We start from the raw sequence: 27,913 nt of genomic DNA, 5'->3' as shown, positions 1-27,913 counted from the left end.
TCGGCTCTATTGCCCACCCCAGTCTGGTGTCCGGTGGTCTCTGCTCAGAGAGGAGCCCGGTCTCTGGCCTGGTGAGTGGCCTGGCCCTGTCTCCCCAGCACAGAGGAGAGGGTGGCTGTGCCCTTGGTGGGCCTGGAACTAAATGGGTGTGCTTGGCCTTCTCCCTGCACCCCACTTCCCTCCTGATTGGAGCAGCCTCCACGGGAGAGCGGGTGAGCATCTGGTCTACCCAGCCTGGCCACCGGGACACAGAGTCACACCTGCCCAGGGAGGTGGGAATGGAAGGCTACCTGCGGAGGCTGACCCAGACCCGGAGGATCTCCCGTGGTTCTAACCTACACCTTCGTCATCAGCGTTCATCAAGCACAGATGCTGCTTTTTATTTATTTATTTATGTTTGACTGCACTGGGTCTCAGTTGTGGCCCATGGGCTCAGAAGTTTCTTGAGGCAGCTTGAGGCCTCCGTTGCCCTGAGGTGTGTGGATCTTATGTTCCCTGACCAGGGATGGAACCCACGTCCCCTCTGTTGGAAGGTGCAGTCTTGAACCGCTGGACCACCAGAGAAGTCCCACAAATGCTACTTTTTAATTCCAGTGGTCTGATTTCTCTTAGCTCAGTTGTTTCCAAATTCAGCTTAAGAGAAAGCTGGTGTTAATTTAGTAGGTCCTCTTAATCCCCCATAGTAGATAATTGGTAAATCTTTGCTGAATGAGTAAGCCTCCTCAGTTTTATGATTGGTCTCAAGTTTATGTGTTTGCAGAATTTCAGGAAAATATGAATCATTTAGCTAAGATTACTGCAGGGGAGAAAAGATAGTCTCTGTGTATATTGCTAGTCTCAACCATATTTTGCATTCAAATTTGATAACTTTATTTTTGGTGAATACAATAAAATGACTTATACATGCTATCCCTTTTCTTAAGAAATATAATAACTTTTTAATGCATCCTATGGTGGTTTGTGAGAGTGTGTACATGTGTATGTGTGTGTTGGTGGAGGCAGAAGCTGGGTTGTATGTATGTATATGTAATTAAGGCTTTTAGCATGCTCTTTATTTGTTTGATTTGATCTGTTTTAAGTTCAGGGTGAAAAATAAAATCCAACTTTGACAAAACCAAAAATATCATGAAGATTATCTAGTTTCAAACACATCGGTCATTTGGACACAAACTCACGCCCAACAGTGATTTGAGCAGACAGGTCTCCATTGGTTGGTCTGGTATTAGATTCCACCAGATCTCCCAGACTTGGAGTCCTTTGTTTGTCAGGCGGCCTGTATGCTAATCGGTCAGGGTATCACATATCCAAAACCAGAAATCTTTTCACGCTGCCTGGTTCAATCAGCATAACAAACCTCTCTTCCACACATTCAGGTCAGTAGTTTTTAACCTGGCCTCTGTGGCTAAAACTGGAGCCCAAGACCCAAGTGTTTCTCAGGAATCCTTTTCTACTTGGTATCTCGAACATTCTCTTTTTTGAGGCAGTCCACTGCAGTGCCTCCAGCCACTCAGAGCCCTTTCCCAAACCATATGTAAAGATCCTATATGGGGTCCACTTGTCACTCTCAATTCAGAGTCCTAAAGAAGGAGTCTCCCCTTCAGAACACTCAGAAACTTGAAATGGGTTGTGCACCATCTAGACAAAACTAGACAACATAAGATCACTTTGCCAACAAAGGTACATATAGTCAAAGCTGTGTTTTTTCCAGTAGGCATGTGTGCATATGACAGTTTGATCATAAACAAGGCTGAGTGCCAAAGGACTGATGCTTTTGAACTGTGGTGCTGGAGAAGACTCTTGAGAGTCCCTGGACTGCAAGGAGATCAAACTAGTCCAGTCCAAAAGGAAATCAACCCTGAAGATTCGTCGGAAGGACTGATGCTGAAGCTGAAGCTCTAATACTTTGGGCACCTGATGCGAAGACCTGCCTCACTGGAAAAGACCCTGAGAAAGATTGAGGGCAGGAGGAAAAGTGGGGACAGAGGATGAGATGGTTGGATGGCATCATCGACTCGAGGGGCATGAATCTGAGCAAACTCTGGGAGATAGTGGAGGACAGGGAAGTGTGGCATGCTGCAGTCCATGGGGTTGCAAATAGCTGGACATGACTTAGCGACTGAACAACAACAGCAGTAAAGCCATCTGAATAACATCATCATTCTTTTGAGAAGGTGCAGTTTCAGTTCAGTTCAGTTCAGTCGCTCAGTTCTGTCCGACTCTTTGCAACCCCATGAATCACACCACACCAGGCCTTCCTGTCCATCACCAACTCCCGGAGTTTACCCAAACTCCTGTCCATCAAGTCGGTGATGCCATCCAACCATCTCATCCTCTGTCGTCCCCTTCTCTTCCTGCCCCCAATCCTTCCCAGCATCAGGGTCTTTTCCAGTGAGTCAACTTTTCGCATCAGGTGGCCAAAGTATTGGAGTTTCAGCTTCAACATCAGTCCTTCCAATGAACACCCAGGACTGATCTCCTTTAGAATGGACTGCTTGGATCTCCTTGCAGTCCAAGGGACTCTCAAGAGTCTTCTCCAACACCACAGTTCAAAAGCATCAGTTCTTCAGCGCTCAGCTTTCTTCACCGTCCAACTCTCACATCCATACATGACCACTGGAAAAACCATAACTTTACTAAACAGACCTTTGTTGGCAAAGTAATGTCTCTGCTTTTTAATATGCTATCTAGGTTGGCCATAACTTTCCTTCCAAGGAGTAAGTGTCTTTTAATTTCATGCCTGCAGTCGCTATCTGCAGTGATTTTGGAGCCCAAAAAAATAAAATCTGACAGTTTCCCCATCTATTTGCCATGAAGTGATGGGACCAGATGCCATGATCTTAGTTTTCTGAACGTTGAGCTTTAAGCCAACTTTTTCACTCTCCTCTTTCACTTTCATCAAGAGGCTCTTTAGTTCTTTCTTCTTCACTTTCTGCCATAAAGGTGGTGTCATCTGCGTATCTGAGGTTATTGATATTTCTCCCGGCAATCTTGATTCCAGCTTGTGCTTCTTCCAGCCCAGTGTTTCTCATGATGTACTTTGCATATAAGTTTAATAAGCAGGGTGACAATATACAGCCTTGATTACTCCTTTTCCTATTTGGAACCAGTCTGTTGTTCCATGTCCGGTTCTAACTATTGCTTCCTGACCTGCATACAGGGTTCTCAAGAGGCAGGTCAGGTGGTCTGGTATTCCCATCTCTTTCAGGATTTTCCACAGTTTATTGTGATCCACACAGTCAAAGGATTTGGCATAGTCAATAAAGCAGAAATAGAGGTTTTTTTCTGGAAATCTCTTGCTTTTTTGATGATCCAGCGGATGTTGGCAATTTGATTTCTGGTTCCTCTGCCTTTTCTAAAACCAGCTTGAACATCTGGAAGTTCATGGTTCACATATTGCTGAAGCCTGGCTTGGAGAATTTTGAGCATTACTTTACTAGCGTGTGAGATGAGTGTAATTGTGCGGTAGTTTGAGCATTCTTTGAAAAGGTGCAATAACACTATATTGAACACCGCTGTAAAATTTGCGTGTGTTGACTGGTGTAATAAGACAAAAGTGAAAGTGTTAGTTACTCAGTCGTGTCCAACTCTTTGCAACCCCAGGGACTGTAGCTCACCATGCTCCTCTGTCCATGGGATTTTCCAGGCAAGAATACTGGAGTGGGTAGCCATTCCCTTCTCCAGGGGATCGTCCTGATGCAGGGATTGAACCCTGGTCTCCTGCATTGTGGGCAGATTTCCTAGCATTTGAGCCACCAGGGAAACACAAGAGTGTTTTTTTGTGTCATTTTTGTGTAGCACCTCTTTTACCCCATTGCCTTGGGAGATGTGCAGAGGTTTTAGAGCATACAGGTTTGCAGTGTGTATCCCACTGTGTCCAGGTGGGAGTCAGACTTCTGACCAGCCTGGATTCACACCACACTCCAGAATCCCAGTGCCAGCCTCTTTTGGTCAATACTGAAGCTTCCAGAAAACAGGTAAGACTAGAATGTCCATGCCCACACACTGAGAACATTAGGGCCACCAGATAAAAGCCAGCGGAGAGAGCTGCTGGATGGTGTGAGAGATGGGTTTGCATCTGATGCCAGGTGAATGTCACAGTCCCCACTGGTGTATGCGTGGCTGCTTGGCCCCAGAACACACTCAGGAGCAGGGCGACTTTTTTAACTTGATACAGCTGCCTTCCAGGTCTTCCCTAACTGGGTCTTTTTTTGTTTGTTTGTTTGTTTTAATTAAGTTTTATTGAAGTACAGTTTTTTTACAATGTGTGTTACTTTCTGCTGTACAGCAAAGTGAGTCAGTTATACACATAACTTTATACTCTCCTTTTTGATATTGAGGTTACCGCAGAGCATTGCGTTCCCTGGGCTATACAGGAGGTTGTCGTTGGCTACCTGTTTTATGCATAGTATCAGTAGTGTATATATGTCAATCCCAATCTCCTAATTCTTCCCACCTCCTCCCTTGCGCCTTAGCATCCATACATTTGTTCTCTATAGTGGGCATTTACCCAGAGAAAACGGTAATTCAAAGATACGTGCATCCCAGTGTTCACGGCAGCACTATCAGAATAGCCAGGACAGGGAAACAACCTTAATGTCCATCAACAGAAGGATGAATCAAGAAGTTGTGGGAAGAGCTGACTCACTGGAAAAGACCCTTATGCTGGGAAAGATTGAGGGCGGGAGGAGAAGGGGAGAACAGAGGATGAGATGGCTGGATGGCATCACCGACTCGATGGACATGAGTTTGGGTAGACTCTGGGACTTGGTGATGGGCAGGGAGGCCTGGTGTGCTGCAGTCCGTGGGGTTGCAGAGAGTCGGACACGACTGAGCGACTAAACTGAACTGAACTGGTATATGTATACAATGGAATATGACTCGGCCATATAAAGGAACCAGACTGGGTCATTTGCAGAGATGTGGATGGATCTAGAGATTATCATACTGAGTGACTTAAGTCAGAAAGAGAAAAGCAAATATGGGATACTAACAGCAGTCTTGTATAACATCTTCCTCTTCCTCTGTGCTGTATGAATCGTGCCTCATCTCGGAGGGTCAAGCACACGACCTCCAGAGAATATGAGAACCGTCCAGAGAATGTGAGACCCGTAACCTTCTTCGGACGGAAGGGAGACGTGTAACTTGCTGCCTTTTTCACTCTTACCCTCTTGCCATTGGGAGTGCAGAGACACAGGCATTTTATATCACGTCCCTGGGTCGGGAAGATCCCCTGGAGAAGGAAATAGCAGCCCGCTTGCCCACTTGTTCTTCATGCCCCCTTGGGTCACCTTTCCCTGAGTAGACTAAAAATATGCACAGCGTGAGAGCTGTGGGTTCAGTTTTATTTGGGGCAACTGAGAACTCTAGCCCGAGAGACAGCACCTGAGATAGCTCCAAGAGACTGCTCCAAAGAAGGAGTGGGGGCAGGTCGATATATGTGATTTTGATGAAGGGGGGATCATGCAAAGAAGCGCTTACTTTGCAAAAGGTTCTGCCAGTCATGAGGAGCTGACGTCACTACGAAGGGATTTAGTGCTTTTCTAGATATGAGGAGATGCCAAGGATTGGACGGGAGGAGAGGGGGTCGACAGAGGACGAGATGGTTGGATGGCATCACCAACTCGACAGACCTGAGTCTGAGCAAGCTCCTGGAGTTGGTGATGGACAGGGAGGCCTGGCGTGCTGCAGTCCATGGGGTCGCAAAGAGTCGGACATGACTGACTGAACTGAACCGAACTGAAGGATTGGGATCATGAAGTCAGTTCCTGAAGATAACTATCTAAAAGACCTGTTCCACCAGGTTCCCTGGAGCACAGGCTGCCTCAGTCTCCACCCTGACCTTCCTCAGGGGGTGTCGAAGGTCAGCAGCGACAGCAGCACAGAGTTCAGTCTCCGCAGAGGCAGATGGCACGTGGCTTTGTCATTGTTGTTAAAGAAAGTGAAGTCACTCAGTCGTGTCCGACTCTCTGCGACCCCATGGACCGTAGCCCGCCAGAATCCTTCGTCCATGGGATTCTCCAGGCAAGAATACTGGCGTGGGTTGCCATTTCCTTCTCCAGGGGATCTTCCCGACCCAGGGATCGGACCTGGGTCTCCCCGCACTGCAGGCAGACGCTTTACCATCTGAGCCACCAGGGAGGCCCTCGTGTTGTGGTTCAGTCCCTGGCAAATGTTCTTGGCAAAGTGCCTGTTTGCAGTTGATGGGCAAGCGCCAGTGTGGAGCTGACGCCTTGTCAGTTGGGGAAGGGAATGTTTTCTGTAGTCCCGTCTGGACCTGGGTTTCACCGTACGCTGTACCTCGCCTCATCCGAGTCCTGTCTCCTTTCGGCACTGGCTGGGAGGAGCTTCCAGTATATGTGTTATTAACCCCTGGGCCACCTCCCCTTGCCTCTGAGCTTCTTCCAAGCCTCCTACCCCTTTGTAAACCATTCATTTACAGTAAATTCCCTCTGTTTAAACCCACAGACTACTAGCGTCTAGCCCTCCGACGCTGGCAGACACAGCAAGTGAAATTTAACTTTCTTCCCATCCCAGGACAAAGAATCAAATTACTAAGGGAAATTTTAGGCAGACAAGTGGTTTTAAGACCCTTTGTGTGTTTAGTCTGTGAGTCATGTCCCACTCTTTAGCACAACCCCGTGGACTGTAGCCCGCCAGGCTCCCCTGTCCATGGGATTTTGCAGGCAAAAATACTGGAGTGGGTTTCCATTTCCTACTCCAGGCGACCTTCACAACCCAGGGATGGAACTGACATCTCCTGCATTGGCAGGTGGGTTCTTTACCACTGAGCCACCAGAAAGAAAAAGTGAAAGTCGCTCAGTCGCATCCGATCGTTTAGCACAACCCCATGGGCTGTTGCCCCCCAGGCTCCTCTGTCCATGAGATTTTCCAGGGAAGAACACTGGAATGGGTTGAATTTCTTTCTCCTGGGCATGTTCCCGGACCCGGGATCAAACACTCATCTCCTGTGTTGCAGGTGGGTTCTGTACCGCTGAGCCACTTGAGAAGCCCCAAGACCCTTTACTGTGGTTTAAACAATTCCTAAAATAGTTTTCTTCTCTTTAAGGACGTTCTTTGAGCCAAGGACCAAACACAGCGAGAATTATATTCACCTAACTGAGTCTAGTTTTCCTGAGAAGTTTCGGGTGAAGGCATTTTTATGTTTCCAAGTTCTGAAACATTTTCTAAGCTTCACTGATCGAACCTTCTAACAACCCGGTGAATTATATCTATATCTGAAGTGGAACATAGGGACTGCCCCAAAGGTTCTCAGAGATGTTTCATAATGATTTAAGAGTAAGAACCATGTCTAATGGAAATGACAGGCATAATTCATTTATGAAAGCCGAAATGAGATTCAACCTTGACTGCACATGGGTGTTTTTCCACCGTGCCGTGGAACTCTACTGCTTGTGATGTAGATAAAATTGTGGGTTTTGACTTGTTCAGAAACACTGTGTGTGTGTGTGTGTGTGTCTGTCTGTCTGTCTGTGTGTGTGTGTGTGTGTGTGTGTGCACTCAGTCATGTCTGACTCTTTCTGAACCCGAGAACTGTAGCCCGCCAGGCTCCTCTGTCCACGGGATTTCCCAGGCAAGAATCCTGGAGCGGGCTGCCATTTCCTACTGCAGGGGATCTTCCCGACCCAAGGATGGAACCCATGTCTCCTGCATTTCAGGCAGATTCTGTACTACTGAGCCACCAGAGAAGCCTCTTTAAGGGACTTTATTCAATATCAAACCCTGACTGTCAAAGAGGATGACTAAAAAGCCAGCAATAGGATTATGTATTTTGCTAGATGATTTTAGCTCTAGGTTCTGGTTGATAGTTTCTCTGAAAAGCAGGGTAGATACTGACTTTTTTGTCTTTTTTACTTTTTGGCCACGCTGCACAGCATGTGGGATCTTACTTCCTCAACCAGGGATCAATGTTGCACTCCCTGCAATGGCTGCTTGGAGTCCTAACTGCTAGACCACTGGGGGGGTCCCCCAAGTACACATTGCTAATATTATTCCATTTCATGGTTTTTATTTATTTATTTTTTAGTTACTTTTAAAAAAAAGTAAATTTATTTATTTTTCATTGAAGGATAATTGCTTTACGATATTGTGTTTGTTTCTACCAAACATCAACATGAGTCAGCCATAGATATACGTGTGTCCCCTTCCTTTTGAACTTCCCTTCCACCTCCCTCCCCATCCCAGCCCTCTAGGGCACCACAGGTCACACTGGTTTAAGCTCCCTGGGTCGTACACCAAATTCCCACTGGCTGTCTATTTTATGTATGGTAATGTGTATATTGCTGCTGCTGCTGCTAAGTTGCTTCAGTTGTGTCCGACTCTGTGCGACCTCATAGACGGTAGCCCACCAGGCTCCCCCATCCCTGGGATTCTGCAGGCAAAAACACAGGAGTGGGTTGCCATTTCCTTCTCCAATGCATGAAAGTGAAAAGTGAAAGTGAAGTCGCTCATTCGTGTCCGACTCTTCGCAACCCCATGGACTGCAGCCTCCCAGTCTCCTCCATCCATGGGATTTTCCAGGCAAGAGTACTAGAGTAGGGTGCCATTACCTTCTCCAATGTATACGTTGGGGCTTCCCTAAGTAGCTCAGCTGGTAAAGAATCCACCTGCAATGCAGGAGACCCCGGTTCAATTCCTGGGTCGAGAAGATCCCCTGGAGAAGGGATAAGCTACCCACTCCAGTATTCTTGGGCTTCCCTGGTGGCTCACATGGTAAAGAATCCACCTGCAATGCTGGAGACCTGGGTTCGATCCCTGGGTTGGGAAGATCCCCTGGAGGAGGGAAAGGCTACCCACTCCAGTATTCTTGCCTGGAGAATCCCCATGGACAGAGGAGCCCGGGGGGGGGGGGCAGCTACAGTCCCTGGAGAAGGAAATGACAGCCCACTCCAGTGTCTTGCCTGGAGAATCCCATGCACAGAGGAGCCTGGGGGGCTACAGTCCCTGGAGAAGGAAATGACAGCCCACTCCAGTGTTCTTGCCTGGAGAATCCCCATGGACAGAGGAGCCTGGGGGGCTATAGTCCCTGGGGAAGGAAATGACAGCCCACTCCAGTGTCTTGCCTGGAGAATCCCATGGACAGAGGAGCCTGGGGGGCTACAGTCCCTGGAGAAGGAAATGACAGCCCACTCCAGTGTTTGCCTGGAGAATCCCATGCACAGAGGAGCCTGGGGGGCTACAGTCCCTGGAGAAGGAAATAACAGCCCACTCCAGTGTTCTTGCCTGGAGAATCCCCATGGACAGAGGAGCCTGGGGGGCTATAGTCCCTGGGGAAGGAAATGACAGCCCACTCCAGTGTCTTGCCTGGAGAATCCCATGCACAGAGGAGCCTGGGGGGCGATAGCCCCTGGGGCCGCAGAGAGTCGGGACTGCAGTCCATGGGGCCGCAGACTCAGACACGGCTGAGCGATAAGGACAGCACAGCACACCGTATGTGTCTCCATGTTACGCTGTCCGTTTCGCGAGTGAGGAAGGTGTGGGCCGGAAGGTGCAGGTTGCCTGTCCAGTGGTTTCCGCCTGGCGTAGAGCCACATGTGGGTTCCCGCGTGCCCCACAGGCACCAAGCAAGGTGCCCTGTTGTCCTTTAGAAGTCGGTGCCGCCCCCCCCTTCAGAGTGTGGCTGCCTGCCGTTCCTTGGGGAGCACGTCCCTCCCCATCACCTCCACTAGTTACAGCCCTTCCTCCCGGCTCTGCCCCGCACTCCATCCTCCGTGGCGCCGTCCTTCCCTGGCACCGGCCGGAGGTGACCTCCCCGTCGTCCTGGGACATATCAGGCTCTTCCTCTGAGCCCCTTTTACCAGGTGACCCTCCCAGTCGGCGGCCCGAGGCTGCTCTCACAGGTATATGGCTCTGATCTGTCCTGAGAGACGGTGAATCCTCTAGGGAGAAGGGATGTGCCTGATGAGCAGGAGCTGCCTTCTTCATTCAGCGTCTTTATGGCGTCTGAGCGGGCACGGCACTCCCAAGATCAGGGGAGTGTGCAGCACCTAACCGACTCTGTTCCTCGTGAAGATCCTGACACCCGCCCGCGATGCTGCAAGAGTTTTATGTGTGCAGTTTCTAATTTCTTCACAGTCTTGTGAGGGTTCGTCACTCAGTCGTGTCCAACCTTTGTGACCCCATGGATTTGTAGCCCACCAGGCTCCTCTGTCCATGGGATTTCCCTGATAAGAATACTGGACCCTGATAAGAATATTGGAGTGGGTTGCCATTCCCGTCTCCAGGGGATCTTCCCGACCCAGGGGTCAAACCCGTGTCTTCTGCATTGCAGGCAGTTTCTTCACAGTCTGAGCCACCAGGGAAGTCCTGAGATAGGTATTATTATTCACATGAAAGTTCTCCTAACTCAGGGGTCCCCAGCCTCCAGAATCTAGTGCCTGATGATATGAGGTGGAGCTGATACAGTCACAATAGGAATCATGTGCACAATAAATGTGATGAGTTTGAATCACCCCAAAACCAAACCCTGCCCCCACCCCCTCCATGGAAAAATTGTCTTCCATGAACTCGGTCTCTGGTGCCAAAAGAGGTTGGAGACGGCTGCCTAACTTATAAAGGGGTGTAAGTTCTGAGTTTAGTCTTCCCAGGTGGCTCAGTCATAAAAGAACCCCCCTGCCAATGCAAGAGACGTGGATTCAGTCCTCAAGTTGGGAAAATCCCCTGGAGAAGGAAATGGCAACCGGCTCCATTATTCTTGCCTGGGAAATCCCATGGACTGGGGAGCCTGGCGGCCTGCCGTCCACGGGGTCATGAAGAGTCCGACACGACTTAGCGACTGAGCATGCACACACAAGCGCTGAGCGAACGGTCAGGTCACACCTAAGTCTCAACTCACTCTGTGTTTAATACACGTGTTGCTGCACGGCCTTGGTTGCAGGAATCCCAGGTTTCTGTAATTATCTGAATTACAGGATGCAGGTGTGTCTTTCAGAACTTCCATCTTTTCAACACTCGGAGAGAGGGAAGGGTTCACAGCGTAGCTGTGCAGTAGGACCGCTTGGCTCAAAAGCTAAGACGTGCTTCAAGGCAGTGATCTAGCTGAGTGCGGCCCAGTGAGAATAACCGGCTTCTGGTTTGCTGGAGACGGCCTTGGTTTAACTCTGTGCATCCGTAGCCTCTCTGAATGGCCGTTAGAACTCTCTTGTACTCTGAGACGTGTTGGCTTTAAACAATTAGTCATCTGGTCACACAAATGAAATTCTCTACAGATTTTAAACCAGCACTCAGTTGTACACAAGGAGAAACAGACGGAAGAAAGAGAAAACAGAAACACCTCATATGCGGGTGGCAGGTGTTGACAAAGGACACGTGTCCACGTGCGTTGTCTCTTTGGCATCTGCTGATACCGTGACTGTTGGCACTGCAAAATCTTTCATTGTCAACCTCAGGGTCCTTTGTCAGGGCGTAACTTACAAAGTCAAATCTTCATTATTTCAGTTAAAAAAAAGAAATCAAAACAGAAAGCACCAAAAAACCTGGCAAGGTCAGACAATGAAAAAGAATGAAATAGGAATGAAAAAAGTAGATATCATTATGGTTCCTTGCAGACATTGAAAATATAAGAAGATATCAACACCTTTATTAAGTGTAAATTTCTGAAGAAAATATTAGCAAGGTAACTCAATATGGCTTCCCTGGTGGCTCAGAGGTTAAAGAATCTGCCTGCAATGCGGGAGACCTGGGTTCGATCCCTGGGTCAGGAAGATCCCCTGGAGAAGGGAAAGGCGACCCACTCCAGTATTCTTGCCTGGAGAATCCCATGGACAGAGGAGCCTGGCGGGCTACAGCCCATGGGGCCGCAAAGAGTTGGACATGCCTGAGGACTAAGCATCTTCTGTTGTGTAGCATGTTGTTTAAGGTACAGCCCTGGCCTCTAAACACAGACCAAGGGAGGGGCTTGCATGTCCTGATGCCCTCTCTCAGGAAAGGAGCTGCAGGCTGTCTCAGGAGCCACCTTGCATGGTACCTCTCATGGTACACCGGATCTAGAGCTTGCTGTAGAGTGATCCGCTAGGTTTTCAAATGTTGAAAATGCTGAGGAAAAAACATTTGTTTTTCTCCTATATTACTGTCTAGTCGCTAAATCATGTCTGGCTCTTTGCGACTCCGTGGACTGCAGCATGCCAGGCCTCCCTGTCCCTCACCAGAGATGTTGGAGTGTTTGGAAGAAGTGTCGTGTTGATCTTGATTTTTAGAGGTGGCACAGTTAAGAGACCTGTCTCTGTGTCTGCGAGGGGTCTAAGAATTTTGGGTGTGTGCACTGTTGTGCACAGAGAAGGAAATGGGAGCCCACTCCAGTGTTTTTGCCTGGGGAATCCCGTGGATAGAGGAGCCTGGTGGGCTGCTGTCTATGGGGTCGCAGAGAGTCGGACATGACCGAAGCGACTTAGCAGCAGCAGCAGCAGCAGACAGAGCTCAGCGTCAGAAGGGGAGGCTGTGGTCAGCCGCATCCTAACCTGGCCCCAGGATTCCTGCCCTCCCCCCAGCGACCACACCCTGTACAATCCCACCCCTTGCGTGTGACCCACTCCGATGCTGACCTCAAGGATGTGGGGAAGGCAGAGGGTAATGAAGACAGCGGACTGCGAGTTCATGGAAGAGATGGAAGGCTGGGTGGGCTGGAACTTTTTTTTTAAATTAATTTATTTACTTCAATAGGAGGCTAATTACTTTACAATATTGTAGTGGTTTTTACCAAACATTGACATGAATCAGCCATGGGTGTACGTGTGTTCCCCATCCTGAACCCCCCTCCCACCTTTTAAAGAGGGTCCTGGGGCCCACATCCCTGGTGGCTCAGCGGTAAAGAATGTGACTGCCGATGCGGGAGACATGGGTTAGACCCCTGGCCCAGGAACATGCCACATGCCGGGGAGCGACTCAGCCCGTGTGCCACAACTGTGCAGCCTGTGCCCTGGAGTCTGGGAGTGGTAACTGTTGAGCCCACGCGCTGAAACTCCTGAAGCCCTAGAGCCTGTACAAGAGGAACCAGCAGGATGAGAAGCCCAGGAACCACGACATAGAGTAGCCCCTGCTCGCCACAACTGCAGAAAGCCCAGGCACGGCAACGAAGACCCATCGCCGCCTGAAATAAAAAAATAAATAAAATTATTAAAAAAAAAAAAAGGCAACGAAGACCCATCGCCACCTGAAATAAAAAAATAAATAAAATTATTTTTAAAAAGGCAACGAAGACCCATCGCCACCTGAAATAAAAAAATAAATAAAATTATTAAAAAAAAAAGGCAACAAAGACCCATTGCTGCCTGAAATAAAAATAAATAAATAAAATTATTTAAAAAAAAAAGGGTCCAGGACTTTCCTGAAGGGAATGTATTGCAAGAAAGATAGGCTCTTGCTCCGCTGACCTTGAAGAAGCAAAACATTATGTTACCAGCTCCCGGTGAGGGGGGGACCATGCGGCAGGAGCTGAGGGCAACTGTGGGCCACTGAGAGTCAGCAAGGACACGGAGCCTTGGCGCTGGGGACTCAAGTCTGTCCGTAAGCTGAGTGAGCCTGGAAATGGAGTGTTATGAGGGTCAGACCTCAGATGAGAAGGCAACCCAGTCAGTCGCCTGATTTCAGCCTGGGGAAGACGGTGCGTGCAGAGGGTTAACCCCTCCCTGAACTCGTGCCCTAGAGGATGAGTGATCCCGCGTGCCCGTGTTGCTTTAAGAAGCTGAGATCTTGGGGTGCAGGGTGGGGTTGTTATGCAGTGTGGAAAACAGTCCACATCCTTCGCATGCGGCAGTGTCCAAATACTGAGTAAGAAAGACCGCGTCACAAATGCCCTGTCGTTTCTTACAGGGAGTAAAGAGCCTGAATTACTGAACGTGCTTCAGTGGGACACTCGAAGCCAAGAGCTCCAGTTCATGGGTGCCCTCCAGCTCGGAACCACCCACTTCTGTTCTGCTCCATCTACACCTAATGACTTCTGCCCCCCTTGTCCTTCATTTCACTCCCAAGACATCTCTCTCTTTTTTTTTGAGAACTATTTTTTTTTTTAATGTGAACCATTTTCAAAGTCTTGATTGAATGTGTTACAATACTGTTTCTGTTTTGTGTTTCAGGGTTTCTGACTTGGGTGGGAGGGCATGTTTGATCTTAGCTCTGAAACCAGGGATCTAACCTGCGTCCCCTGAGGCTCCCCAGACATTGCTTTTTTATTAGCGGTTATTTGTGCACTTGTGCGCTTCTTTTCCCTGGATGTCTGGGAATTCTCCAGGCAACGGTCCTGGAGTGGGTAGGCATTCCCCTTCTCCAGGGGATCTTCCCCACGCAGGGACTGAACCTGTGTCTGCTGCACTGCAGGCAGGTTGTTTACCATCTGAGCCACCAGGGAACCATTCCTGCTCTGTCACAAGCCTTCACTGAACCTAGAGACTTTATTTTTCTTTTATGATTCCCTCTGAGTTCATAGAATGAAAAAAAAAAGTGGGTTGTGTTAAAACAATTGTGCTTTGGAGACAGAAGGATCAGTTCTGTTCAGTTGCTCAGTCGTGTCCGACTCTTTGCAACCCCACAGACTGCAGCATGCCAGGCCTCCCTGTCCATCAGCATCTCCTGCAGCTCACCCAACTTCACGTCCATTGCGTTGGTGATGCCATCCAACCATCTCATCCTCTGTCGCCCTCTTCTCCTTTTGCCTTCAGTCTTTCCCATCATCAGGGTCTTTTCCAATCAGTTGGCTCTTCACATCAGGTACTCAAGTGTTGGAGCTTCAGCTTCATCTTAAAGTTTTGTTTCGTTTTTTAAAGAAGACCTTGTATTAAAGTATTAGCGTTGCTTTAGAAGGAAAAAAAAAATTCACCTAGTTTGGTTCCTAAAAATTACAACTTAATATAAAGGTGGAAGTAGAGAAGGTTTTCCATCAGCCTGACCGAATCTTTTGGCAGCCTTTTGCTTACTTTTATGTTGCACACGTAGCTCACGTTTTAGTGTGAGAAAGAGCAAGGGCCGTGAGTAGGACGTTCCCACTGCCGTGAGGAAGAATCATAGCTGTGTGTGTGAGTGCCTCTGGCATTCTGACAGTGCGAGGGTGAGCCTGACTATATGTGAAGGAGATTCCGCTAGCAGAGTTCTGCCCACCCTGCAGTTGTCTCACTATCCCTTATACACACGTTCTGTCTTAAGAGCGAGTCAGTTCTGTAAACACCTTAGGCATCATTGGAAAAAAGGGGTATAGTGTACATCATTATAAATCGTATCTTGTCCAAACTCAGGCATGTTATCCCTCTAAGAACTCCTTATGTGAAAAGATTGAAAACTTAGAGAGGCAAGTGCCCCAAATTTCCTGCTCCTCCTCCAAACTCATAAACACTTAACTGATTCATAACTACAGTTTTAGCAATTGAAGAAATACTTTTTAAAAAAAAAAATGTAATAACAGAGACAGAGGTTATTCTTCCGGCAACAGTTATTCCTTTTTTGTTTTAAAATAGCCATGTGTTTTATTTTACATATTTGTTTACTTTTAATTGGAGGATATCTGGTTTACAATATGGTGTTGGTTTCTGCCGTACATCGACATGAATCAATCATAGGTGTATATATGTCCTCTCCCCCAAGTCATTTCTAAAATAAAATAAGCCATAGTTTTTTTTGTTTGTTTGTTTTGTTTGTTTAGTATGAAGCCCTTTTAAGTTTGGGCATCCCTTGTGGCTCAGCTGGTAAAGAATCCGCCTGCAGTGCAGGAGACCTGGATTTGATCCCTGGGTTGGGAAGATCCCCTAGAGAAGGAAATGGCAACCCACTCCAGTGTTCTGGCCTGGAGGATCCCATGGACTGTAGTCAGTGGGGTCACAAAGAGTCGGACACAACTGAGCGCCTTTCAGTTCACTTCCTGTTATGATGTTTGGTGTCGTTGCTACGTTGATACGGTTCACGGAATCTCCCAGGTCAGAACTGGAGGCCGTGCCTTGCTGCAAGGCCCGTGTCTCTAATGTACCTCTCTGAACCTTGAGCTTCAAGCCTGTACCAGACCTCGGTGTTGGCACCAGAGGGCTGAAGTTTGCAAAAGTAGTCTATACTGGGGAGAACATCAGGAAATCTCAAAGCGAAAAGATTTTCAAAGCGTTATTCTCTTATTTTGAATGATGAGAAGCGTGAGGTATTGAAAACATCAAGGATCAGGTGTGAGGCAGTTAAAAAAAAAACCTTCCTTCAGAGACTTTGCAGTGCACCTGAGCTACCATCTGTGAGCCAGCAGGCGATGGAGGTGCTGTTTACTGCAGGAACCCTAATGCACGTTACTCTTCTGAGTATGCTTGTTATTATTCAAATCAGAAAGCACTCACCTCATTTTCCTGTCTCCGTAGAGCCCCCTGGATCTTGATGGTCATACACATTCTAGATGTAGAAGGTCTTTAACGTGGCCTTGAATGATTCGACCGGCTGGGTCTGGAAGACGCTTCTGCTTCATTTTGGAATCTGCAATGCGCATTTGCTTGTATTCATTGGCTTAATTTCACGCCTCTCCTCTGAACAGTCCAAGCTGCTCTTGACAGAGGCTGCCCGTAGGAGCACAAAGTGCCTCTTAAGCCAGAAGGAAGAGGCAGTCAGGGAGAAAGGCAAGGAAATGACCTTGAGATGAGAGTGAGTGAGAAAGGGTCAGGTGATTCTACTACGAACTCGGCGTGGCCCGTGCCCTTTTCAGAAACCGAAAACGTTTTTGACGTGGACGTTGGCCGTTTCAGGAAGCCAAGAAGGTGAGGGCAGAGAATACCAGGTTTCTGTAGCTTTTGTTTGTTTGTTCTTTTGGAGTTCGGGAGACACACGGCCTCCAAGTGAAGGGAGTGTCATTGATGATGTTGTCATTTTTCTCAAGTATTAAAACCTGGCGTTCCCTCTTGGCTGCTGTAAATTCTCTAGATGCCCCATTTTATTTTCGGCGCAAACAACAGTTCCTTTCACTCCACTTTTCCACCCGGGGCCCCAGCCTTGCCCGCAGCCTGACACCCAGTTTGTGAGCCACGCTCTCCACTGGCGTGCTTCTCCGTCTCTGGTCCCCCCTGAACCCTGCAGCGTCTCCCACGCACACTCGCAGTGTGAGGTCCTTCTACTCTCTCTCTTCCCCGAGCCCCTGTCCTCAGCGCTTTTCCGACGCTGCCTTCTCCTCCCCATCACACCTGTTCCCCATAACAGCAAGCTGCTGCTTCCACGTGCTTCCCTCTGCTCTGTGTGCTGCTGAGTGGGGACAGCAGCCATGAAATTAAAAGACGCTTGCTCTTTGGACAGCATATTAAAAAGCAGAGGCGTTACTTTACCAGCAAAGGTCTGTCTAGTCAAAGCTATGGTTTTCCCAGTAGCCATGTATGGATGTGAGAGTTGGACTATAAAGAAAGCTGAGCACCGAAGAATGGATGCTTTTGAACTGTGGTGTTGGAGGAGACTCTTGAGAGTCCCTTGGACTGCAAGGAGATCCAACCAGTCCATCCTAAAGGAGATCAGTCCTGGGAGTTCATTGATGTTGAAGCTGAAACTCTAATCCTTTGGATGCAAAGGATTTGCACCTGATGCAAAGAACCGACTCATTGGAAAAGACCCTGATGCTGGGAGAGATTGAAGGCGGGAGAATAAGGGGACGACGGAGGGTGAGATGGTTGGATGGCATCACCGACTCGATGGACATGAGTTTGGGTAAACTCTGGGAGTTGGTGATGGACAGGGACGCCTGGCGTGCTGCGGTCCCGGGGGTTGCAAAGAGTCGGACACGACTGAGCGAGTGAACTGAACTGAGTGGGCCTCTCATTGTCTGTGCCCCCCACTGGAGCCCTTTATTCTTCAATGTTTGCATCAGAAAGGGTATCATCACGGCCAGGTGGTCATTTCCTTCCTTTGCACCTTCCCCGTCTTCCACGTCTGGGTGCCGGTCCCACTCTCTTGCTGCAACGCTTCTCCACGGTAGGACCCTCTCCTGAAGATGCCAGCTTTGTTCCCCCACCCCTGTGGCCACGATGCTTGTCCACGAAGGGGGAGGACCGTGGCTGCTGAGGTCTGTGGTTCAGAGCCGCTGAGCACGCTGTATGCTTGGCATCCTTCTCATCCCTCAGGACCCTGCTTTCTAATTGGGAATGAGGGGTGGGGGCTACGGCCCTGCCAGAGACTGAGCTGTGTCCCCCAAGTTTATATGTGGGAGCCCCAACCCCCAACGGGGTGGGATTTGGAAGTGACTAGGCTTCGATGCTGTCATAGCATAACTGTTATGCTGGGGTTAGTGTTGTTATAAGAAGAGGAAGACAGAGATGAGGGAGTCAGCCTTGGCCTCATCAGCCTGCAGACCTGTGAGAGAGAAATTTCTGCTGTTTAAGCCCCTGTGCGTGCTAAGTCGCTTCAGTGGTGTCCGACTCTTTGCGACCCCATGGACTGTGGTCCGCCAGGGACTGAACCCGAGTCTCCTGCATTGGCTGGTGGGTTCTTTACCCCTGAGCCACTGGAGACGGTCTCATTAATTCCCCTTGTCTGTGGCATTTTGTCACAGCAGCCTAAGCTCCCGAAATCGGGACCTCGAAGCGTCTGAGTTCACCCACTTCCATGGCAACACAGGGTCCCAGTTTCATAACCGAGTGACCCTCCATCCCAGGAAAACTCTCAGCTTCCCCAGGTGCCATTTCTAAGTCTTTAAACTGCAGGCATATCTGGGCTTTCTTCCTTTTCAGAATGTTCTAAAGACTGTGTGGGTATGTTCTCAAATTATTTCTGGCCAAAAGGGAGGAAAAAAGAAAAAAATTAGGAGGTGGTGTGTATTCCAAAGGATAGGCATCCCACACTGGAGGTTTACCGAGTTAAGTTTTGGAAAGTGTTTTGGTTGTTATTTCATAGATTTCTGTAAACTTGTAACTAAAGTAAATAGCAGAATAAGAACAGCGTCAGTGGTAAATATTGACTGGTACTACAGGCTCCAAGAAAGAAAATTTTGTTAGAATACTTTCCCACATTTTCCAGTTCTGTCTTAAATTTGGTTAAACATGTAGAATTCTCTAATTAGCTTTTTGCTCATCTGATGCAATAGACTGCCTCGGGCCTGGTGCTGCAGGGAATGGAACCTTTCTGTGGTAATAACTTGGTTTTTTCTTTTTTTTAAATGAGATTTGCTTTGCATTTAAACAACATATATACTTTAATTGTGTGACTTTATGGTTGACTAGAGGTTGCAAAAAGGTGATTGTCGTGTCTGCGCCTTGTATTTTTTTTTTTTAATTAATTTTAATATGAGTTTAAAGCGAAATCAAGGATCTAGCTTTTTCCAAGCAGAATGATACTTTATTCTTCATCCATTTCAATTCCCTTCAACCAGTTAAGCCTGGCAGACAGATGAGGCCAGGCCAGGAGTTACTGATTAAATAGGAGCAGCCACAGAATGGAAAGTTCAGTGAATCCTGCCCATGTTACAGGCTACCAGGCTATAATCACATTTTTGTCCATAATCACTTAGAATCTCATAGAAAGTTTGGCATTCCTGACTATCAATCAAAATGTAAATTCATAAAACTCCCTGTTGATTTTAGAACAGGAAGACTGAATCCCAAAGACTGTTTGATTTCAGTCATTATAATTATCTCCAAAATACAGAAGAATTTCCTTGACTTTTATTCAGCTAAATGGGCATGAAACATAACTTAGTGTGAGTCCTTTGTTATTATTAGTCTAAGTTTGGTTCAACTGTGAAAAGGTTAAGAAAAAGTTGTCTTAAAATTAAGGCTTTTTTAAAAAAATGTATTTATTATCTTTATTTCAGTTAAATGGGCATGAAATAGAACTTAGTGTAACCCTTTGTTATTATTTGTCTAAGTTTGGTTCAACTGTGAACAGGTTCAGGAAAAAAATAGGTCTTAAAATTAAGGAGAGGATTCTTTTTTTTTTTAATTTTTTTTTCAAGAGATATTTAATTTTATTTTTTCCCTAGTTTAAACTTCTTATTTTTCTATTGGGGTATAAGTGATTAACAATATTGTGATAGTTTCAGGTGAACGGTGAAGGGACTCAGCCATACATATACATGTATCCATTCTCCTGCAAACTCCCCTCCCATCCTGGTTGCCACGTGACATTGAGCAGAGTAAGGAGGGGGTTGTTTACTAAACAATGAATTCATTTAGTATTTTTTTGCCCAGCTGGGTTTTCACTTCTGCCAACAGGCTTTGTCTGTTTCCAATTGTGCTCAATCCTCTCGGTGCTTCCCTGGTGGCTCAGCTGGTAAAGAGTCCGCCTGCAGTGCGGGAGATCCTGGGTTCCATCCCTGGGTCGGGAATATCTGCTGGAGAAAGGGAAAGGCTACCCACTCCAGGATTCTGGCCTGGAAAATTCCATGGACTGTACCACAAAGTCGCAAAGAGTCGGACACGACTGAGCGTCTTTCACTTTCTCTTGTTGCAGAGCAACCTGACCAGGGATCCGCGTTGGCAGGCGGATTCTTAACCACTGCACCACCAGGGAAGACCCAGGAGGGGCGTCTTCGTGGAACACCAGATGAGATCTGTTTGAAAGCCGTTTTAAAAGCTTGAGCAAGCATTGTGAAGGGCTCTTCAAAAAGAGCTAGTTGCACCCACTTTGCCTGAGTCATAGGAGTCGAAGAAAACCCCAGCAAGCTCTTGCTGGTTCCTGACTCATGCTGTGTGAACGCAGAAGATTTCTGACGCAAGTCAACCGGTGCCGAAGCGGCCTTTGAAGTCCCGGGCGCTTCGCCGAGGCATAAGAAACTTCAACTAGAACATGCCCGGCAGACCAAGTGTCTCGGTGAATCCACAGGCGTAGGAGAGGTCTCTGAGGTCCTAGCATCCGGGATGCTAAAAGAAAACGTGCACATTTCTTCCGACGCCTCTGCTGCTGGCAGACAGCTAACCCTAGTAACTTTCCAAAGACGTCCCGTCTGTCCCTCCGGAAAAGCTGACTGCAGAGGAGACTGTCAGTACATTAGAGACAGGTGGAGCTCACTCCCATGACTCAGCGTCGCCCCGCTCCAGGAGAAGACAGGTGAGGCGGCAGGTGAGGGCATCGTATGGTCTTTTCTTTTTTCCTTTGTAGTTGAAGGATAATTGCTTTACAGTTTTGTGTTGGTTTCTGCTGTACACCCACATGAGTCAGTCACAGGGATACATATGTCCTCTCCCTCCTTAATGCCCCTGCCACCACATCTCACCCCTCTAGGCTGCCACAGAGCACCCGGCTGAGTTCCCTACCTCGTACAGCAAATTCTCACTGGCTATCTGTCTTACATGGGGTTCCCTGGTGGCTCAGATGGTCAAGAATCAGCTGTATGTTTCAGTGTTACTGAAGGAGGAAACAGACAGAACAGGCTCCATCTTGAAAGCAGGACTCCTGCTTTCTTGGGCCGGACTGTGGACTTTGAGCTCTATGCCCAGTATCTATGGAAACGACTTACCAACTGCAAAACCAGGCCCCCCGCCCCACCCCACTCCATGGAAGAGCCCCAGGGCTCATATCTAGACTCTCCCTTGCCTAAAAGAATAACCTAATTATGTGTGTAACCGAATAGAATCATACATTCTATTATGCTTTTTGGGGTATGACCGCAGGGCTATTGATAATTGTCCACTGTTAACGACCTAGGCCTAAAGGCATATGAATAATGGGTTAACTTTGTATCTTTCTTTTCCTTTGTTCAGAGTAGTTTCAGGGAATTTGCAGAGGTGGATTTGGGCACGTACACTTAGGGTATATAAAGTGAAAGTGAAGTCGCTCAGTCGTGTCTGACTCTTTGCGACCCCATGGGCCTGCCAGGTAGCCTGCCAGGCTCCTCTGTCCATGGGATTTTCCAGGCGAGAATACTGGAGTGGGTTGCCATTTCCTTCTCCAGGAGATCTTCCCGACCCAGGGATTGAATCCGGGTCTCCCGCATTGTAGGCAGACGCTTTACCGTCTGAGCCACCAGGGAAGTCCTAGGGTATATAAGGTTTTCACAAAAACTGGTCGGGGTCCTTGGCTAAGAGGAGACTCTGCCTTGGGCCCGCCGGTGTAATCAGTTGCACTCCACTGTCTGCACTGTCCTTCTGAGTGAGTTTGTTTCCCAGAACGCATGACTACCACGCTACCTCGTACAACAAATTCTCACTGGCTGTCTATTTTTACATAGGGTTCCCCGGTAGCTCAGATGGTCAAGAATCCACTGTATGTTTCAGTGTTACTCTTTCAGTTTGTCCCTCCATCTCCGGATCTGTTTTTTTTAAGGTATTCTCAATGTATCTTTGGAGCACCTGGCCCTGTTTTTGGAGAGTAATAACTGTCATAGTAACCAGCTTCATTTGGCCTGACAGCCTTGTCCACACCCTTCTTAAAAGGATTTGGGAAAAGAGGTCTCGTGCCTTTGGGACCATGGTCGTCAGTGGCCCTGCTGGTGGCCGCTTGACGTCCGGGCAGACATAACAGCCCCTGTGGCAGCGAGGGCCGTGGAAGCATGACCGACCAAGCAGCCTGAACCCCGACTCTGCCCTTTCCTGCTTGGGGGGACGGGAGTGAAAGGTTGTTGCTGAACCACGGAAGATGCCCCGATTCTTGGCCTCCGGAGGAGGAGAATTCAATCCAGGGCCAGAGATGAGGCTTGATCGTTCAGAGCTTTTGTGTCATAAAGTTTTATTAAAGCATAAAAGAGATAGAGAAAGCTTCTGACATAGACATCAGAAGGGGGCAGAAAGAGTACCCCCCTGCTAGTGTTTAGCTGGATGTTATATAGCTACTAGCAGTCTGCTAATTTAGAGAAAAGAGATGTTTCAAAAGTCAGAGAGTGGCGCCAGGTGGGTCATCCCGCCCATAAAACGATTGACATGAATCTTGAAGAAAGGCAGATTTCCATACAAATATATAGTTTCATTAACATAGATTAAGAGAACAATGTATGAGTGTGACAAAGTGGTTTGTCAAGTCGGTTCTGAGCCTTTAGGTGGAACCGACTTGAAGACAGAGTCTACGGTAAATACATAGTACATTAACAGAGCTTAAGACAAACATTTCCATGAGAAAAATGCATTGGTTAGCTCAGTGAAATTCATAACGGCCCTTGTTTTACTAACCTATCGATATTCGATAGATTCTTTATTAAAAAAGGTCTAAGGGATCAAGGGTCTTCCAAGGTGGTGCTAGTGGTAAAGAACCCACCTGCCAGTGCAGGAGACGTTAGAGACGTGGGTTTGATGCCTGGGTGGGGAAGATCCCCTGGAGGAGGGCATGGCAACCCACTCCAGTATTCTTGCCTGGAGAATCACATGGGCAGAGGAGCCTGGTGGGCTACAATCCATGGATTTGCAAAGAGGGGGCACGACTGAGTAACTAACACTTCACTTTATTAGAGGGGCTTCCTTGGTGGCTCAGAGGGTAAAGAATCTGCCTGCAATATGGGAGACCTGGGTTGGGTCCCTGGGTCGGGAAGATCCACTGCAGAAGGAAATGGCAACCCACTCCAGCATTCTTGCCTGGAGAATCCCATGGACAGAGGAGCCTGGGGGGCTACAGTCCATGGGGTCACAAAGAGTGGTGCACAACTGTGTGACTAACACTTTCACTTTTAAGGGATTAAGAAGGCTGTCATTTTCAACCGACAGAACAAAGAGTAAAAAGAACTGTAGATACTCTGTGTTTAAATGAAAAAAAAATAAAAACAAAGCATCCTAATCATTGGTGTTAGGATTGGAAACAGTTGGCATTGCTTCAGGAGATGCGGGTGAGGTGTCTGCCTTGTGCTGAGGTCTGTGTTGTGTACCCAGGGTACTGAAGAATGTGTGCCGCCCGAGGGAGCAGACCCTCGCTTGTTGGGAGCGTCAGCACACACAGGAGATTGTGGTGGGACCCAGGGTAGGGCTGCGTGCTGGCCCCTCAAGGGATGGCCTGGGGCCCGTGCCCCTCCGTTCTCTGCCAGCTCCCCGCTCCCCTGCAGACCGAGGACCCCTGGTGAGAGTGATCACCACAGGAGCAGGCAGCCTCTCTGGGGGGTCTTCTCTCTCCAGGAGATCCTACCCCCTTTTCTTCTCCATTTTCTTGTCTTTCTTTAATTTTTGGCTGTGCTGGGTCTTCATTTCTATGTGTGGTCTACTCTGTGGTTGCAGGGCTTGGGCTTTTCATGGGGTAGCTTCTCGTTGCAGCGAATGGATACTAGAGCCAGGAATCCAGCTGAGCAACACAGGCTCGGTTGCTCCATGGCACGTGGGACCTTCCCAGAGCAGGGATACAGCCCGTGTCCCCCCGCCCGCTGATTCTTAACCGCAAGAGGACCAGGGAAGTCACTCTGCCCTCTTTTCTAATGCAGGATTCCGAGACAGTGTTACATCAAAGTGGATACAGGAGAGCTATTCCAGGAAGCCAGATTCTACATATAGAAACTGTGAGTGAGTGTAGGGGATACAACTCTGCAAAACTTTACAAAGAAAAGCTTTGGGTGCCAGCTTACAACCTGGTGTTTAAAATGGAACAGTTAAAATGCAGACACTGATTGATCAATAGGGCTCAAAGAGGCCAGATACCACTGATCTCTTTGCTGCCTGAGGAAATAACAAAGTCGGTGATTTTTTTTTTTCCCTCCTACTTCCAGTGCTACCTGGGAACTGTAGATTGAAAGTTACTGATACAGTCAATTAAACAGATAGTATCTTGCAGTTACTAAATTTGGTTTTCTTTATAAGAGTCCCGTGCAGACACATGCAGGGACAATTATATGCAATTTGATGTCGTAATATAAGGCAAGACAAGTTGAAAGAAGCCAGTGGTTCTTCGTGTCTCTAAACTAATATCCAAGGGCATTTTTCCTAATTAAACAGAAGTAGATGTGTGGACTTGTAACTTTCATGTTTTATTTCTGAAAGAGGTCAAAACCTGAGGAGTTAGCCTTAAAACCTTTAGTGAGTTTTATATCAGTAAGTATCAGTGTCATCAGTTTCGTGGTCTTTTGCACCATGAAATTCATGCAAAACATTCCCATCATTTCTTGCTCTCGTTGCCCCTATCTAGGAATTTTCTTCCTAGGTTGGGGGAAAAAAAGAAAAAGATTTCCCCCAAGTCCTTTCTTATGGACAGCACACATTCATGCAGCATAAACGGAAACCATGCTCTTCACAAGGGGGTTTTCTTGGAGCAGTAAATTTTGCTTAGACACTGAGGTCATCTTGACCAATCATTTAGCACAAGTTCACTGTGGAAATTACAATAATCATCTCACAAGGCAGTAAGGGTACAGGATAGAATCTCTTAATAAGCCAATAAAGAAATAACATTCTCTGATACTTGATGATCATTCCAGGCAAGGGGGTGATGAAAGGAATGGTTGAGGTTTACCTTTCTATGAGTTGATTCTCTGAACAGTTGGCCTGGCCAAGCAAGAGCCACGTGTTGGCGCCGGTGACGGGGGGTACATTGACAACAGCTTGTTGCTGGAGCCCCTTCCCCAGGGAGTGAAGGTGCCGGTGTTTGTGGGGGACATTGTCTCCTTCCTGAGTCTGTGCGTGCTACGTCGCTTCAGTCGTGTCTGGCTCTGAAACCCTGTTGACTGGAGCCCACCAGGCTCCTCTGTCCGTGGGATTCTCCAGGCAGGATCACTGGAGTGGGTTGCCATTTCTTCCTCCAGGGAATCTCACCGACCCTGCGTCTCTTTTACCTTCTTCATCGACAGGCAGGTTCTTTAGCACTAACCCCACCTGGGAAGCGTGGTTTTCCACCCCCTGCTGGCAAAGAGGCACCTTGCCCAGTCTGGAGCAAGGGTTTCCAGAGGCCATTTAGATGAGCGGAGAGGCAGCTTGCCCAGATGGAACACTCTGGGACAGCCCTCTCAAACCCCTGGGTGTGTGTGCAGCAGTCTCAAGGGCCCCGGGTGGACCTGCTGGCACCTCACACGTTCCTCTGCCTTAACTGCGGGCGTGCACGACCACGTCCCGACCACAGTTTCACTTGTCCGTCGAAACAGCTGTACGTGTAAACACAACTTTGCTGTCGCCACGTACAGTGGGCTGGAAGTCGTGTCAGACAGATCCACAGCAAAGGGGTTGATTCAGCATGGTGAGTGAGTGGTATTTTGATCAGGAAACCTGTGCTTTCAGGTGAGTGAAACCCAGCCCCAGCAACCTACGGAAAGAGGCGGCTTTGACATCTGTCTTGTTGAGAGATGCAGGTCCATCGGAAGCTCCAAGGACACCCTAAGGTAAGCTTTCCTCTCCGCTCTGTATGTGCGCCTGTTGACCTGATGCTTTCACGCCGTTTTTTTTGTTTTTAATCACAGTGTCCAGACTGCTTATTCGCAGGCACCTCCCCTCATAGCCGTGAGTGGTTCCACGTGAACCATCACCAGTTCCTTGGTCTCTCTGCTCAGTCATTCTTGTGCCTCATTAAGCAGACTGTGCATGTGATTTGTCCACCTTGAACACTGACATGGCATCTACTTGGCTAGCTGTTGTGTTGGAACTTCGTGATTACAAAGAAACAAGTTTAACAATTAGAATGGTGCACATGTATGGCACCGAAATGCTAAAGGTTCTGCCCGTGTCGGAGTAGATCTTAAAGCTAAACTGAACGTCCGCGTGCTGCTCATGTCGGGAAAGGCAGAGATGGCATTTGATGATTTTGCTGTGTGTGCCCAGAGGACAGACACATAGGTGTGACGTTTGTTTAATAAAAACGATGTTTCCCTTATGACAGAGGAAAGAAAGCCCTCCTCATTTCTGATCACCGAAAAAAGAGAGTCAATCAACTTGTTTATTTCTAATTAGGCTCAGAATAAGGTGAAACATTTGCACAGTATCCAGAACATTGTTTCAGTAAATTCAGCAAATAATCAAGCCACGTGAGTTCATTTTGGGCTCGTTTGAAAGGCTGTGTGAACTTATCCTGTAATATATATTTCAGTTGCAGTTTCAGTTTTGAAATGAACAAGTTCATTTTGGGTCTTGAAATGGTTGTCGTTAATTTCATCTTGTCTGTAAGTCAGAAAATTATGAACGTGTTTCCCTGTATGTTTTCCCCGTTTCTCATTTAGATGAGTCAGTGACGAAACACTGAATTTATGTAGTTTGGCTGTGAATGCCTATAAAAAACCACTTCCAAATGCTCAGAGAATGCAGAATTAGTGCTAGTATGTATGATTGCTCCTGCAGAGGTATTAATGCAGTGGGCTCAGGCGTAACTATATCTTATCACTGGAATGCTATGAGGCTACTGTCAGCGATGGGTTCTTGAATTCGCTCCCTTGAGCTGGATCTCACAGAGCTGCTTTTGCTGAGCTCGCTGTAGAGCATCGACACTGGTGGATGTAAAGGGCGTCCAGGCAAGGTCTGCAGATCGTCCGCGTTCCTAGCTGTTGGCAGGCGCCCTATTGGGTCCGTTCATTCCTTACCCTCCATCTCATCCTCTGTTTGTTTTCTCCGTGCTGGAGAGTGTAGCAGTCTCGCTACTACCCTACCTCACCTGTGCCCGAGAAGCCCCAGTAGGACTGGTAAGCAGAAGCTAGCTTGAGCGCAGCGGGGGTCTGGGTTTCTCAGTCAACCCCGACAGCTCCGCGTGACGAGAGGAGCCGTGCCGCGGGGACCAGGTACCCGAGACGAGGCTCAGGTGGGAACCGAGGGCTCCCTCCGCCCTTCCTCCAGGGGCGCTGGCGGCCCTTCCCCGGGGGCCGAAAACGGCACAAGTATCGCATGTCTTGCATCTTAGGTTGTGCCTTTTACTGCCTCGGAGCTGATTCTGACCACTGGGCCCCAGAGTGCAAATGATTCCCCCCAGTCGGAGAGGGAGATTCTGAGAGTCGGGTGAACAGTAGAACTGGGGGCAGTTGGGGGCAGTGAGGTTATTTCCCCGAGCCCCCAGCGCACGGTTGGAAGGCAAACGAGAGGCAAGTGGGAGAAGCACAACCTGTGTCTCCGTGATCCGCGGCGCGACGATTCGTACAGTAGAAAGAATCGGGGCCTGGAGA

General features: G+C 48.1%; 1 long non-coding RNA gene across 5 annotated transcripts in view; it reads left to right on the top strand.

Moving 5' to 3' along the window:
* Positions 1–27,913, top strand: part of LOC145536928 (uncharacterized) — a 453,923-nt gene that overhangs the window by 120,130 nt on the left and 305,880 nt on the right. For 4 of the 5 annotated variants that reach the window (XR_014076087.1, XR_014076086.1, XR_014076089.1 and 1 more), the window contains 2 exons: positions 20,392–20,988; positions 26,052–26,152. This is a non-coding gene — a long non-coding RNA (uncharacterized LOC145536928). Of the gene's footprint in view, positions 1–20,391; positions 21,001–26,051; positions 26,153–27,913 lie in introns of all 5 variants that reach the window. The other variant, XR_014076085.1, reaches the window with a different exon arrangement.

This window comes from Giraffa tippelskirchi, chromosome X, assembly GCF_054371585.1.
Source record: "Giraffa tippelskirchi isolate mGirTip1 chromosome X, T2T-mGirTip1v1.2.pri, whole genome shotgun sequence".
Lineage (NCBI taxonomy): Eukaryota > Metazoa > Chordata > Mammalia > Artiodactyla > Giraffidae > Giraffa > Giraffa tippelskirchi.
The sequence above is the reverse complement of the archived record's forward strand: the minus strand, read 5'-3'. Positions and strand labels throughout refer to the sequence as shown.